This window comes from Solenopsis invicta, chromosome 1 (genome assembly GCF_016802725.1).
Source record: "Solenopsis invicta isolate M01_SB chromosome 1, UNIL_Sinv_3.0, whole genome shotgun sequence".
Classification (NCBI taxonomy): Eukaryota; Metazoa; Arthropoda; class Insecta; order Hymenoptera; family Formicidae; genus Solenopsis; species Solenopsis invicta.
Window position 1 is genome coordinate 24,859,973 of NC_052664.1, and position 15,991 is coordinate 24,875,963.

The 15,991-nt window shown below is 35.9% G+C and overlaps 1 protein-coding gene across 2 annotated transcripts in view; it reads right to left on the bottom strand.

Moving 5' to 3' along the window:
* LOC105202066 (ras-responsive element-binding protein 1) overlaps nt 1-11,327 on the bottom strand; it is a 111,984-nt gene extending 100,657 nt beyond the window's left edge. For both annotated transcript variants that reach the window (XM_039456390.1, XM_039456394.1), the window contains exon 1: nt 11,194-11,327. The gene's annotated coding sequence lies outside the window, so the exon portion shown is untranslated. The remainder of the gene's footprint in view (nt 1-11,193) is intronic.
* Nucleotides 11,328-15,991: the final 4,664 nt, after the last annotated feature.

A 15,991-nucleotide genomic window follows, 5' to 3' on the forward strand; every position in this document is an offset into this window, starting at 1 on the left:
AAAATTGCGTGGCATATGCCTGCAGCCGCATGCGAGCACGCAACACCCCGCTTTCAGGAAATATAACGGAGGGAAGATATCAATGAGACGAGCACGAGTCAACAATATTGCCTTAGTATCGCGCGCATGATCGTGTAATTCGTGTAAACCGATACGCGCGAGTTGAACGACTTGTAACCCTAAGCGCCGATCGATGCTCATTCGGCTCGTTATGCGTCAGATTTTTGCTTATATAAAATGCCTACGAATCGCATTCGCACTTGCGAATAATTACGTCTCGTATGAAAGCCGATAAGAGGCCGAGAATGTCACGTCAAGAGAATCCGCATGCAAAATTAGTTTCTTGACATCTTCATCAGCTTACGCTATTAGCAGTCTTCTACACGATTTACTTAGCGCTCGTTGTATTCAACCGTTAAAATTAATGATCTGTTAAATAAACAGAATAATTTCGATCAAATATATTCAATGATCCGTACATTAATATTCTTTGGATCGAATCCTATTTTTTTATTCTTTTAGGAGATATTTTTCAGAAACCCATCTTTTCCAATTTTTCCATTATATTTCACTCGGCACTTTCTCCGAGGCACTCGCGAACAATTTTTGAAAGGTTCTCTACTGTCCCTATCGAAAGGAACACTCGTCACTCGCGCAGGATACCGTGGGGCACGACACGACGAGAGATGGTGCGCGCCATTTGTACGAGGGGAGGACAGAGGAAGTAGAGAAAAAAGAGAGATAGCGTATACCCCAGGGATGGGGAGTAGCCCGCCGAGAGCGAGAAGGCGAAAGAGACAGAGAGTGAGGGGCCAGGCGGAGTGAGGGAGAGCTCTGTGGGACTCGCGTGAGGACGAGCGGGACCGAGCGAGCGAGAGACAAAAGGGAGGGAACGGATAAGAGGAAGCGTGGGCACTCAGGTGTGACTCTCCCGCGGGTTCTCCTGCGCCTCTCCTTGCCAGCAGCAACAGATACGGCGCGCGGACCTTGGTCTCTCCCCGCGCGCGCGCGCGCGCGCTCGCGTCCGGAAGTGCTCTTTATCTCTGTCGGTCTGTCCCCTTCGCCTGTACGTACTCCTGCGCGCGCGAACGCACGCACGCACACGAATACGCATTACGCACGCGGGTCTGTCGCCCGCGCGCGCGCGCGCGAGCACGTAGTAACGTAACGTAACTCACAAAATCGCTGAACCGTTTTCGCTCCTTGTTCTCGCGTGCCCTTCTGCCAACCTTCTTAATAAATTGCTTCATAACCAATAATTGCTCTTTGTTCGTTAAGTTAATTCTTTAATTCGTGAGAAAACTCGCGCGACATAATCGTCAATTCTATGTGTGTTATCTGGACTCTGCGAGTTTAAACCGCGGAACAATAATCGCATCTCTCCCTTTGTCTTTTGTCCGCGGCGCATTTCCTTAGCATGCGTTTGGTTTCCCCCAAGCTATGGTAGAAAAGATCCTCTGCCAGACCGAGAACGAGAGAAAGAATTTTTCATCGTGAGCCTCGCTAGCTTAATAACCACGTTTAACTTTTGATGAAATTAAATGTAATCCGTGTGATCAAATCTCATTAATCTGCAGGTAGAAGTACACAACTACACAACAGACGTCTAATATTTGCATGATAAGAAATGATAATAATAAAATAACAATGTTATCTTTTAGCACGTGTAACTTTTAACACATAAACTGCTGGATTTAATAAAAGCAGTCAAAATATTTCATGACGGTATCAAAGACTTTGATAAAATCTTTATCGTCTTTATCAGGACGTGTTTTTACCAAGGACACATTAAATACATATATACATTCATAAAGTTTTCAACTTGATTTGCCTATGATTCAGCCAGTTTCCCTTAACGCCGTTCTCAGATTATTCAGTAAAAAAAAAAACAAAAAAAAACTATTTATCAAGGGTTTGTCTCTCCATGATATCAGATAATCGACGTGCCACCCTTCATTTCGTATCCTGGACATCGACTCAACGAAATTTCCTGGCGTACTCGGATAATCGACGCGACCGTTAACGGCGGGTGTGCGTAGCAGGTGGTGCGTATATACCAATACCGAGATAGCGTACGATGCATGATACGGACATATCTAGTCGGAAACGGCTTTGCAATATTCAAGAAGGGGAACAAAAAATATTGGAACTAATGAAGAATTTCCACCAATGTCCATCAAAATTTTATACGCTAAATATTCGCATATTTTTTCGTAAAAACAAAACCGTTTATTCAGAATTTAGAGAGGTAAGAAAATAAAAACATATGACCAAAGAGAGGTCGGTCGAATACTTATTTGGAGCTTATTTAAAATAAAAACTTATTTAAGGTAAAGTAAATCGACTTACCGAAAATAAAAAAATATAAATTATATTCTAGATATTTTACACAAGTTTCTAAAATTTATTTTATACCTTTACATTTTTACATTTCATATTTTTGTATTTTTATTTATTTAAAATAAGAAATAAGACAATTTATTTATTTTAAATAAGTTATTTAAAATAAGTTATTCGATCACTCCTTGACGTATTTTTTAAGAATATAAGAGTATTATAAATTAAAGGAAGCCTTCCTTTCAACGTGAGCGAAACAAATTCACAATTTCAAATAATTTTAAGAAAGAAAGGAAAACTTTTCTAAAGAAAAACAAGACCGTAGAAAGGGATAAGAAGAGAAAGGACTGTGAAGATAGATAAGATGAGTATAGGCAGAGGAATAGTATAATTGTGACCCAACGAGAGGGAACGTCATGGTAATATTCATGCAATTTTGAGAAACTTCCGCTCGTTTCGTTTTATGTGCAAATAGTGAAGTGCGTATATGTAAAAAAAAAGAGATCGTATCAATTTTGTTTATGAATCTCCTCGGGCGATGCATGATGGAGGAAAGAGCAGGAAGAAAAAAGTGTATCACGAGAACGAAATGAGTGGTACGGCGAAATAGTCGCTTCCCCGGCCGGCGATAATCGGATGAAGAGATCAACATGCTGGGACAAGCTTCCCGGCTCTATATGACTAGCTACCCGCTAGTCATATAACTATAAGAAAGCGCTTAATTTAATTGTTTAAATACTCGCTCTTATGGTCACAATCATTCGCGCGCGGAAGAAGCTGCGCGCTGTGTTTAAATTAATGAAAACCTGAAACGAGAGAGTAAACCTAAATCTCCTTTAGTCGATCGTCCAACTCTCTCCGCGATATTATTACGATACGATACACTGCACATTTTGCATTTTTTCCAAATCGTCGAGATTGCGAATAACAATCTACAAACTGCGTTACTTAAAATCATTACGATACAACAAAATTTGAATACATGTCACATGACTGATGATAGTCATAGCTAAGAACATTATAGATTATATTTCAAATACTCGATTTAATGCAAATTATTTCGCGAAATAACAATGCATCAGATAATTATCCGACCAACAGATTAGTTTCTAAAAGGAAAATGACATAATAATCAGTCGGCACAAATTGTCCCTTTCCGGGCGCATAATGCATCTCCATGCATAAGATTAAAATAAAACGAGTTGCTAAATTGTTGCATTCCTTCTCGGTAAGCCACGATTACATCTCCGGCGTTACCACGACCGGGGAACGAGGGGCGGATCGCGCGAGAGACGAGGGGACTAAAATAATTACGGGAAACCGAGGTTTAGAGAGCACCGAAGAGGAAAGGGAGCGAGAAGAGACGCGAGAAGAACGAGGGGGCAGCGCGCAGCGGAGGAGAGACGAGAAGAGATTCCGGAGAAGCAATGCTAATTCTCCTGGCTCGGAGCCTCCGAGAGGTTTCTCACCTTCTACGGTTTCCCTCCTCCAGCCTACTTTAGGGCCACTCGTCCGTCGCTCGTCGGGGATGACTTCGCTTTGCACGGCGTCGACTAATCCGCCGACTTCGGACTCAATTGCTTGACTATTTTTTAGTATAATCTCATATTTGTATACTGTGGTATTATATTTTGTTATTATTTTGAAAATTATATTAATTTATTTAATTTAACGTTACGTGTTTCAGTGTTTAAAGTTCATATCTACACAATTTAATGTTATATTGAAAAATGTTATATTAAATGTATAATATCAAGATATTACGTGCCTTACTTGTATTTATATATTAATCTGTTTAAGTTAGTTAATAAAGTTAAAATAAAATTATATTTTCAAGTTGTTTATTAATAAAATAAAAAAACGTACAGTATCATAAAGTTTTAATTTTAATATTGAACAGTTCTAGAGTTTGCGTTTTAATTGTTTAATAATATATATATATATTTTTTTTTTATCAAACATGAATATATATGTGTGTGTGTGTATGTGTGTGTGTGTATATAAGATTGGTTAACTGATATTAATACATAATTAATATATTATTAAAGTTTGATGTAAAATTTTGCATAATCTCTACTGTTTAAGTTTTTCTACTTTGGGTTATCTATTATTAATCTAGAGTAATGATCATGACGTAAGAATTGCGCGTCTGCTCTCTGTTCTAAAGATTCAAGTTCAAATTCACCCAGATCGTATCAGATTTTTAATTAATCACTACCTTTCTCGCGCAGAAGGCAATGTCTAACTACCGAAAGTACCTTTGCCAAGAAGTCATTATGAAGCATACATTAAATGGAAATCACGATCTTCTGTTATGAAAGATTTATTTGAGAAAGAGATTATTATTCTTAAACACAATTTTAATACCTAGAGAAATTCTCTACACAAAAAAAAACGATTTTGCTAAAATATCTAAAAATATAGTTGGATACAGATTTGAAAATATTATAATTATATTATACCAAATCAAAGTAATTATGCTTAAGTTAATTGCTAGAATAGAAACTTTCTGCAGCATTGTTAATCAAGCCGTAGTTAAATTGTAAAATTTGAAATAATTTTGTCAAATCGTGAATACAAAATCTAATGCTATTTATTTTAAAAGAATAGCTTATATAATATTCTGATCATTTTGTGTCTTCACTTTCAGCGATAAATTTCGTTTTCAAGCTTAAAGACTAGGTTATGTGACAGCTGGTGACAACTCAAACACAAGGTCGTAATCATAGTCGCAAGATTTCCGTCAAGTTGAAAAATTACAGTTAACGCCTAGTAGTTTCAATAGTATAAAGAAAAATACATATAACCATTTTTGAACTTCAAAACGAAATTTATTGCTGAAAGAGGAAACGCAAAAAAATTAAAATATTACATACATTATTTGTTTAAAATAGAATTTGTATCTACGTTTAACAATAACTATCACTTCAAACTTCATAATTACAGTCTTGCGATTGTGACTAAAACCTTTTCACATGCAATGGCATTAATTACTTTATGGACTAACAAAGTTATTTTCAGATCTGCATCCAAATAAATTTTTAAATACTTGAGCAAAACCGGTTTTTCTGTATATGGCGTGCACAACAATATACAAGATTCCAGACAAGCGTGACATCTGTTGAGATTTCTGGGATCATTTCGAGATGAAAATCTTAATATTAAAATATCGAGGCTACCCCATATACAGCACACTAATATTGTATCAACATCTCAACATTATTTAATCACAAGATTGCGAATATTGCAGCAACATTGTGAAATATTAATACAATATTAATGAGATATTGTAGCAATGTCTAATGTCCAATATAGAAAAATCAATATATAGTAGATTCAATATTAAAAAAATATTCACACTTCAACATTCAACATCGCAATGTTTCTACAATATCTCTGCAATGTTGCATTGCAATTTGCAACACTGCAACATTGCTACAATGTTACTGCAAAGTTCTGTGCTGTATGGGGACATTTTTTTAAATATATATTACTTAAGTTGAGGTCAAGTTGCACAATTTTGTGATACTTTTTAGGAAGATTAAAGATAGTACTACTTGAATTTTTGGTACAATAATTTTTTCTTAGAGTCGCACACGCACTTAGTACTTTTTTATTTTTATTTTTTTAGAAAGTATTAAATATCTGTAAATTAAAAACAGAAGAAAACGGTACTTGAAATTTTTCTAAGTTCCACTAGACATAGGCTAGTAATAAAATGATAAATATCTTCAGCCAAAGATTTTATCTCGCATATCATCAATCTCAACAGATTCACTCTCTTCCTTGTAAGTGTTATCGACGAAAATTATTGCCTCGGAACCTTTTCTCTATTTCACGCAATAAAGCGTCCATTGTAAAAAAGATTCTACGTATATGTTTAATAATAATTGAACGCCGATCTCTGCAAATAAATTACAATACTCGTAACTTTATCTATTCTTTAGCGGTTTGTCATTTAGCGAACAGTTACGATCGCAATACGAGAAATGCTACATTCATCCACCCTGGCGAAGCAGAACGACCGTTACATCGTAAAGCCTACCGCACAGAAATTTACATAAGTGCATAAGCACAACGTATAAGCGTCTCGACTAATGAAACACTCAAAATAAATTCTGCGCAACAATATGTTGGCTCGTGTTGAGCGTCTTATCGGACAAGGCACTTGTGTGCTACGCCTATTACTGTTATGTCAATTTGTGTGCGACGGCCTTAAATTCTACCAGCCAACTTCTCTTCTGCATCAACGACCAAAGAAAGAAAACCACGCATGAGCGTCTCTAATATGCCCCTCGTTCGCGATCGTTCGGAAAGTTGTTGCGTATTTCTCGATAAAAGCACTTCCCGAACGCTCGAGTGAAATGTACTCATTTAGAACGGATTGCACCAGTCGTCAATTAGCGTTAATCGTGGTTAATTTCCCCTGTCCACGTTACATGCATACAGCTGGGTCCATGATCTGCCAGGGGATAAGGGAGTACCTAATCAGAAAATAGCTTGAGCTAATTAATAAGTACAGATTCTCAAGTTTAATCATCGTGCTGCTTTCACGCTATCTCTTTAAACATTTATTTAATTTTCTTAGGTAAACTTTTTCACGTATTTATCAAGATTAAGAGCCTCGATAACGTGAAACAAGATTGCAGTACATGTCTAACCCCATCACGTTTATAAAACTAATTATAATTAATTTGACGATAATTATTACTTTTGTACTACCACGCGTGAAAGAATATCGAATAATCTCAAAACAATCGTTCCAAGATCTTTTGTAATCTTTCAAAATTTAAGAGAGGAATTTGTGAGACGAATCATAATTCAGCGCTGTGATTGACGGAAGCCATCGATACCGTAATGTTCGGGTACTAACCGGAAGTAAGATTCACGTGTATCGTGCATCGCGGAGCCGTCAGAGAGAAGGAGAAAGGAGACAAGGGACGGCTTTATACTTTCCTAACAAGCGACTCAATAAATCGATCACGTAAAAGAAACGTATACGCAACGGTTTTTTTTTGCATATTCATGCGCGGACATTAGTTTAAATGAATTCATTGGCAGTCTTTGATTTGACCTATTTTGTGCGTTAGCGTATACGTTATACAGTTTTAGAAAAGCGAAAGATATAGGTAAACGTGATTTTTCGTTAAAAAGTAATAATATCCAAGTCAAATTCCGTTTATCGAGATATTAAAGATTTGTGAATCTTTCTTCAAATTAAGCTATTTAATTACATTTAATGAAGATCGATATTGAAAATCGTGAGCCCATCCTTCGGTTTATAAATGCAGCTGTTGAACCGTTAACGTTTCGTTGAATCAGCATTGCGGTAAAGACGAAGACAATGAGTCAACTTTTCTATGAAAATGACCTCTCATTTTCACATCCCCTCCCTCCCACAAAAAAATACCTTTTGTGACGAGCATCGGAACGACCGATTCGATCGAACCGCATGTTCTCTCTCAAGCGAAAAGTAATTCTGGACCCGTTACAAGTCGTTACAAGACATTTTCCTCGCATCATCGTCGCTCACGACAATCCCCCTTTTCCCGATGAGAAAGCTCAATAAAAAGCACCGGGTGGCGAACACGATCTCACCGCATCTAAAATCACCCGGCGGTCCTGGATTGGTGATTGTATTAATTCACTTGACGGAATACAGAATACGGGACGCAGGGTGTATACAGATGCCTCGGGAGTTCGCGTGTGGATGTATTGTCTTCTCGGCTCCTTTCTCGCATTAGCATAAGAATTCAGCGTGTGCCTGATGCGCCTATCAATCGGATACCCCTCTCCCCCCTCCCTCTTCGTCCCCCTCCCCCTCTCTCCCCCCCTCTGATGAATCAAGACTTAAATCTTGCACCATGATCAACCGGCAGTCCGAATGTCGAAACGTCGTCATCATCGATCGAAATCTGAAACACGTTGGCCCGTAAAACTGACAACTTTGGCCTCAAATGGCCGACACCTCGGAAAGTACAACGGCATTGCGACACGCGAGGATTGATCTTATCACGGTCGGGACTCTTAATGGTCGCATTAACTGACAAGATTTTGCCGGAATTGAATATCAGCGACGAAAAGATGTGCGAGCATGGCCGGTAGGCGGCTGCAACGTGTGCAGAAAGTTACTTATCTGTGACCTCATCAAAGAATGACGAAGGCTTGCGACAATTTCAATTTTTTTTTTCAATAATAAAATATTATATAATTCTAAGTTTCTCTTGCCGACTCGAAAAAATGTGCAGTACTTCTTATTTAGATTCTATGAATTTTATTTTATTCTTGTTTATATATTTTTATTACTTCTTCCATATAGTAAACGTCCTTCCCTTCCCCCCCCCCTCACAATAGATGTAATATAGCCAAACACATTAAAGTGCATCTCTATCACATAACAAAAAAAAAAAAATACAAACATTACATACAAAACGTAATACTAAATTCAGGCCATAAATTAGCCAATGTAAATTTTTCGAAGCAAGATAATGATTTTCAAGCCGTTTGTTGCACGAAACGTTCACGTGACGTACTCTTGTCCAAATTAAGAGTCGAAGGTTAAGACTCGAGAGGGTCGAATTGTTTCGGCCGAATGCGCGTCGCGAAGTCGAAGTGAGGAACGAAAAGATCGACGATCCGGTGGCTCCAGTCCCAAGAACAGAAATTGTTACGTGCTCGCTCCGGCAGCGTGATCCGAATGCTCATGCGAGTGGCGATCGGCCGCGGTCATCCAGAGCCGAGAGGAGAGACTCACGAGAGTCCCGTAGCGTTACTCAAGCGCGGAGGAGCTTTCTTCGACGGACGCACACACGCATATACGTACACGCACACGTACGCAGTGCCGTAGTCGCGGTGAACAAACGGTGAAAAATATCCCGAATAATATTGCATATTATTGCAAATCTATTATACAAATTAATAATTACAAAGAGACCAACCTAGCAAACAAAAAATTAATTAAAATGGATAGAAATGGAATTCATTTCGACACTTTTAAATTTGTGCTTCAGATTTTTGGAATCCATTTGAATCCAGAAACACTCTGGAGCTCCAAAACGCGAACTCGGGTAAAATAAATTGCAATTTTTAATTTTGAATTTATTTTTATTTGGTGGGAATCTAGCAAACGAAAATGAATTAAAAATGAATAGAAATGAATTTGTTTCGACATTTTCAAATTTGCGCTTTAAATTTTTCGAATTCAATCGTTTGAATCCAAAAATAATATAATGAAGACATGAATCTCTCCAAATTAAAAATGATGAATAGCGTATTTTAATTCATTTAAATTTATTTAAATTTAAAAATACTCCGAAACTCTAAAACGCAGATAAATTAAAATGAAACGCAATTTTCAATTCATTTAAATTTATTTTTGTTTGCTGAGATATAGCGACAACGATAGAAAAACATTTAAAAAATAATAATTTATCTCGCGCGCCTTTACTATGCTTATTGAGAATTTTTTTTTTTTTAAGTAAGCAAACTTTGCGTCTCTCACAGCGGCGACAACTCACAGAGAATTATAGCCAAATTTTTATGTATATATATTTAAAATTATCTACGTTCTCGACACGCCATACGGTCATTCCTTTCTTAAGACTGCCCATGATTCAAGATAATTTTATATAAGATCGGACTGAATATCGCCCTACGAACTTTATAAGAATCTTTCACGGAGGCTCTCGAAGTCAATAAGGCAGAAGAAGACGCTTTCGTGTTCGGGGCGCGAAAGTGGCTAATCACGTCGCTACGCACGTCAAAAGGCGATTGTCCGTCCACGCGGAAGCAGAGAGGCCCACGGCTCTCTGCATCTATCCCTCGATCACCTCTCGCTCGCAGGACACGTACTCGTCGTGTCCCCGTACACGTCCTCGCGTGTACGACGCGCACGGTATGTATCGCCGCGCGCCGGTGCGTGTATGTACGCGTCGTCTGCTCGCCACGAACGCGCGCGGTGCGTGATGCCGAAACGACCGACCGGGATGTCGGACGGGAATCTGCGCGTCGTCGGCGATATCGAGGGCAGGCTTTCGCGAGGAATTTAAAGAGCAGATCGATCGTAATCTCCGGCACGCCCTAGGTCTCCTCGAACGCGCCTGCTTTCGATCGAGTTGCTTCCAAGCTTGTCCTTAAATTGCTCGAATGAGCGAAACACTCATCTCGAGCTAGCACTATCGAAATCGGTATGCCAGCGAAGGCTGATTTGTTTTCACTCTTATTACGATTTCTCAATAAAAATAGGACTTTTGATTCGAGTCGTATTTTGATAGAGGAACATCTATACGATGATTAAGAATTATAATAAAAATTAAAAGATGAATATAAGAATATTTTTTTAGAAATATTGCATTCGTTGTAATGATTTTGGTTTCGCCTGTATCCCCATTTGTTTAGAAAACTTCCAAGAGTATAAGATATAGAGTCGTTTAAAAAAAAAAAGAATTCATTGCTCGACGAATCTTCGGCTTTATAATTCTTGTATTTTTGATCATTTTCTTAGACCGTTGTTCTTATTTTATTCTACTAAAAATAAAAATAAAAAAATTACAATACAGATATTCTGTTATAAAACGAACGGTCGTAAATTAAATATCAGTTATCGATCAACGTTTTATTTCTGCTGTTTCTCCGATTTGATACTAATAATTTTACTTATGTATAATACTGCGTGATCAAATTTGTATCTTTTTAATACGGATTTAGATGATTTTGGTAAGCAACGTCTTGGATAAACGGAGTTCCACGAGTATTCAACGCGAGTCCAACGAGCTATTCATCGCGAGATATCATACGTTGAAATATACGACGGTGTCCTTTCGCTTAATGCATGGGTATTTAATGCGTTCTACTCACCAAAGAGGTAGACTCTTTTATGAATGCGACTGGCATTGCCTGTGGGTGAGATCGCCGAATATGGATGGCAGCCGAAGATGACCGGGAGCGATGAGACTGCTTAACAAATAAGGACGTGACGTAGCCTCAGCTTGACCTATAAGGCAAACGGATTTGCTGTTAATAGTCAATATGCATTAGACAAACAATGAGCGGATCTTCGGCCTCACACGATGCCACCAGCCACCTCTTCTGTGACATTGCAGAGATCTTAAGCGGTGGAAACTACATTTACAATTATAAACGTTACTGGAAACTGCTTGAGATGACAATTATATCTCTCACTTTGTAAATCTCCATGCTAGATAAAACAAATTGTCAAATCAAAACAAATATATATACATTTTTTTAAATTCTTATTTCAAAGATAAATATAATCTAAATATGGAAATAAAAAACATATAAATAATGTACAAATGTTGATGCGATACGCAAAAGTGAAAGTCAGAAAATAGTGTAAATCTTATTTGTTACAATGTATTACGTTATTGCATAAATAAAATATATTTTTTAGACTTGCGTCTAAAAACTTGTACAAAAAAAATTTATACGGCTGAAATTAGATGATTATCGTTTGCTCAGTCTTTTATTGGAGCGATTAAACTTTCAGGAAAATTATGGATGACATATATGTAACGATCTATAACCAATCAAATAGCCAACATTAAATAGTCTCTTTCTCTCTCAAAGAAATAATAACTGAGGAAATTTGGGAAAAATTTAACCGAAAATTCAAATTGATCATGATTTTCGACTTGGAAACGTCGAGTTCAGACATAAAAATTAATGATAAGGATTATAAAATAAAAAATTCCAAGGTAAATATATATTTGATTTCCCATCGACTCTAATTAACCAATTTTTTCAATTCTGCTACCAATTATTATTATTTTTCCAAAACTTTTTACATTTTATTATTCAATTAGAATATATATATATTTAAAATACATTTTTTGTATTTACTTTAAAAAAATAAATTAATTGATGCTTGCCTAACAATCAATATATTCCTGATTCTTTATATTTATTTTAGGTCAAGGCATTATACTTAGGCATAATGTGTTTTTTTACTAATTGTCTAAGCTCAATCGCTCTGGAAGCTGGTTCACGTAATTCATTTCGTTCTATCTCACCAAGACCTGCGGTTTTTAATAATTTATTCCGCCGAAGTTACAGTAGCTAATTTCCAACCTCGTACAATTAATTGACATGAGCACGATAACATATAGAAAATAATGTCTTGTTTCATACAGATTTGAGGATTAAGATAATGATAGGAGATGTGCTTACAGCGTTGGTATCAACAACAATGCTAACAATCGGTGATACGTATGGAATTCCGTATCTTTATTTACCATGGCTTGTCAACACTATTGAGGGAATGATTTTTCACGAAGGGCTGGCCCTTATGGAATTGGCATATACTATGTGGCCCAATGCAAACTTACCTACGGGATTATTTATGTTTATAACACTGCTTTTATATCGTAAGATACTTAAACATGTGCAGTTAAAATTAAAGATTCAGATGAAAACTTTGTTTACAGACGTACATATGACAAAAAATTATTTAATTTTAATTTATAAATGATTTATAAAATTGAGAAATTTTATTAAAAGTTTTTAATGTTGAAACTTATTCCTCTGACATTATAAATAATTATAAATATATTTCTAACATTTTAATGCAATATTACATAATATAACATTATACTTTTCAGCAGAAGATATATATAAAATATGACTTCAAATATTTTTTTATTATAATAATGTGTATATGAATGTGATTTAGTTTGGCAAATTTTAAAAATAATATACTAACTGAAAATAATATTAAAAATTACAATTTATAATATTAAGTTGTAATAATGCTTTATAATTGTAATTAAATTTCATTTTTTAGTAGAAGAACTATGCATCTGGAAAGACGTTTTTATGAATTTTGAACATTGCTGGACAAAATATAATAATAATAAAAATAAATTGAAAGAAGATAAAAAAACATCATCGACAAGCATGATAAATAAAGAATTATGCAACGAAATTAAAGAAAACCTTAACGAAAATATAGTTTCACAAAAAGCGCCGATAGATGAGCAAGATCCTACAACACATTTAAATGAAATTAATGAACATGATATTACTAAACTCTCAAAAACTGTGGAAAGTAAAGTATCGATTAAAAATCGTCGCAGCAAAAGCTCATTTGCAGAAGTGACTGGCTAGATCAATAAATTAATAATTCTTAAATGAATAAAAAATTTAAATTACAATAGAAAATAATAATTATAAAATTTTAAAAATTCCAAGTAAAATTAATATAACAATGCATTAATATTGACGTATATTAAATTAATTTTGATCACCTCCACTCGATCTTTGTGATAAAATAATGATTGCTGTAAAAATACAGTTGAAAAACAAATGTATTACTAAATTATTAAAAAAGAAAGTGATAATGCTGTAATAGTACAATTAAACTTGTATTTTATAATTAACTTTAAATAAAGAATGTTTATCAAGTCTGCCCCTCCCTCTATATTTTGAAAACAGTTAATTAAATTGTAAAAAACTGCAAAATGCGTATTCAATCATTTCAAAGAATTATTTTTTTTTTAATTGGAGGATAGAATAGCCACTTAAAATGATCAAATACATTCGATCTCGCAAGTTTTCATAACTTTAAACTTTTTCCAAAATTTATGAGGATAGACTTTGTAGACACTGTATAATAGCTTAATTTTAATTTCTCTAATGTGAAAATCGAATTCTATCAAAATTTTATCAAATAGTTATAGAAATTTTATCAAAATTATATTGCTTCAACTTCACAAAACATAATTGTTATTTATAAGAAAGAAAATTTGAATCTTGAAATATACAGATGTGTGTGACTATTACAAATGTGCGATCAGTTGAACTTTTTTCTTTTTCAATATTGCATTATTATTTTCTTTTCTAACTTTCTGTTTCTTCTTTTTTTCAATATTGCATTATACTTTAATGTATTATTTTTTTTTTTTATAACTTTTCATTATTTTCTTTTAGTAATTAAAGATATCCCTGGTGAAAATTTTTCTTGTATAATTTTTTAGAATTTTTCAGAATATTTCTATAATTTAATAACTTTATCAGATTTTGTATACGAATTTAACATTTTTGAGAAATACTCAGGAAGTCTACATCTTTTCTCAGAATTTTTTTTTTTTTTATATATGTTGAAAAATTTTGAGAAAATATTTAGACTTTCTGAGTACTTCTGAAAAATGTTTCAAGTCGTACAAAAATTATAAGAAAAATTTTCATTGGCGACAAAATATAAATTTTGTCAATCGCGTAGAATGGCGTCAACAACGACCTCTGCTCACATACATCGTTCCATGTATGTATGCAAGCATGTTGAAACTACACTGAGAAAAAGATCAAAATTTATTTGTGGGATATAACTTTATTTCACTAAGTCTTTATTTAAATATGAAGAAATAAAATTTTATCCCTAACAAATAAACCAATTAATGCAATCAAACAAAATATATTTCACAAAAATGTACGTTTTGTCATCAGAAGTTTTTTTATAACCAATAAATTTTCAAAGGAAGCGTCACGATGAATGGCATTGCGATTCGATTTTCTTTTCTCAGCGTATCGTAGGAAAGCAACTCGATAATTCGATAAAAGGGAAAATAGAGGAGAGATGATTGTTACGACATACCGATGAATCGTTGCAACAACCGTTCGTCCAGTGATTCACACAGCATTCCCGGACTACCGATATCCCGATTCAATGCGCACGCGACTCGCGGTTGGTCGTTGGCGTTGTTAGAACGAGCGAGACGCTCGCTCGGCATGGCCTAAATCTCCTCGTCCGATTGGGAGAATTCGTCTTCCGGACATGACTATTAAAAAATTATTCCGGATGCTCGTTTTCGAGGATCGAGAAAAGAGAGGCGTCCTAACAGTTTCAACGTCAATCATCAGACAAACGCTGACGTTGCATGACGCTGGGCGACAACGGTCGCGATGATTGTGTCAACGTTGCGAGTGCAAACATATTAATTAACGTGACGTTACGGCGCACGCACTAGCTCCGCCGTTCGTCGGCACGCATCAACTCGTATACTTTTATTACCTTTTTTTTACGCGAATACGTACCAAACGCCAGGCGTGATCTCGCTCCGCGACTCCAAGAATTCGACGCGGGAAATGAGCGTTCGCGCATGCGCGCGCCCTCTGTACCGCTACCGCTTCCGCGGTATCCCGCTCTCCGTTGCTTTCAATACATTATCCAATGGTTATGATCTTGGATAATAATCGAATGCCAGTGCGACAGCGGCCGCGATTTTACAGTCTTATTGCAAGAGTATAATGTTCATCTAGCGAGTGATCAATCCTCGACGTGATGATGAAAACGCGAAGTGAATTTCGTTTCGCTTCGAACTCGTCGCGACGCGGCGCGAAAGGAATAGCGTCCGTGCGCGCGCGCATAGTATTTGAGATCATGGAGCATAAAAAAAAACTAGAGGTCGTAACACGTAAAAAAAATGAGCAACAGAACATGTCGGTAAAGTTGTAATTATAATTATACTTGTTTATTGCATACTAAAACGCTATGTTTCAAAATTTATTGCCAGCGCTGAAAATCTATAATGCATGTAACGTAAATTACAGAATTTCAACGCTGAATTCTAGAACACAACCGCGACTTCAGCCATTTCCAGCGGCATCAGTGTGTTTCTATTCTGTGATTGGGCCTAAACCC